General features: G+C 59.9%; 1 pseudogene; it reads left to right on the top strand.

Moving 5' to 3' along the window:
- The first annotated feature begins 63 nt into the window (after positions 1-63).
- LOC141372377 (histo-blood group ABO system transferase-like) lies at positions 64-1,087 on the top strand (annotated as a pseudogene).
- The last annotated feature ends 13 nt before the right edge of the window (positions 1,088-1,100 follow it).

Below are 1,100 nucleotides of genomic sequence, written 5' to 3'. Positions count from 1 at the left end.
CACGGGGTCACCTACTAGGTTTTAACCAATCAGCCGGCTGCCGGGCCTTGTGTTCCCCTCCAGGTAGGCCGGAGTGTGGTGGTCCTCATGGTGGACACAGCGTCACATACTACGTCTTCAAAGACCAGCTGGTTGCTGTGCCCCATGTGCCATTCTGGGAGGGCCGGAGGGTGGTGGTCATCGAGGTCCGCGGCGTCCTGCAATGGCAGGATGTGTCCATGCGACACATAGCGATGATCAGCCGCTTCCTCAAGCAGCGCTTCCTCTGTGACGTGGAAGACCTGGTGTGCGTGGACATGGATGCGGGAATGAAGTTCTGGGACCATGTGGGCATGGAGATCCTGTCCCCCCTCTTTGGCACCCCACACCCCGGGTTCTAATGGGCAACCCCTGAGGACTTTAGCTACGAGCACTGGCCACAGTCCCAGACCCACATCCCCAGGTCCCAGGGCAACTTTTACTACATGGGGGACTTTTTTGGGGAATTCTTGGTGGAGTTTCCCCGACTGACCTCCGCCTGTCACCAGGTGATGGGGGTCAACTGGGCCACTGGGATTGAGGCCACGTGGCCCGATAAGAGCCACATGAACAGGTACCTGCTGGGCCACAGGGCCAACAAGGTGCTGTCCCCGGAGGACCTGCGGGACCCACGGCTGCTGGGCTGGCCCCCACAACATTCCCAGGGTCATGAGGAAGCTGAGATCCATGGCTGTGCCCAAGATTCACCAGGACACCCAGAACTCATGAGGGCCTGTCCTCGGAGGAGCTGTGGGACCTGCGGTATTGGGTTGTCCCCTGAAGGACCTGTGGGACCTGCAGCTGATAGACTGCCCCTGTCATGAAGAAGTTGAGTTTCAGGCCAAGCCCAAGAATCACTAGGACAAACAGAACTCATGAGGGGCTGCCCCCAGAGACCATGCAGGACCCACGACTGCTGGGCTGGACACTGGAGGACCAGCGGGACCCGAGGCTGCTGGGTTGGCCCCCCATCATTCCCTGGGTCATGAAGAAACGGAGATTTGTGGCAGTGCCCAAGTATCACCAGGACATCTGGAACTCACGAGGGGCTGCCCCGTCTCCATTGGGGGTGCTGCCTTGAG

This window comes from Callorhinus ursinus, unplaced genomic scaffold, assembly GCF_003265705.2.
Source record: "Callorhinus ursinus isolate GAN/ISIS: 27379988/994484 unplaced genomic scaffold, GSC_fseal_2.0 scaffold13302, whole genome shotgun sequence".
In the NCBI taxonomy this organism is placed as follows: domain Eukaryota; kingdom Metazoa; phylum Chordata; class Mammalia; order Carnivora; family Otariidae; genus Callorhinus; species Callorhinus ursinus.
The sequence above is the reverse complement of the archived record's forward strand: the minus strand, read 5'-3'. Positions and strand labels throughout refer to the sequence as shown.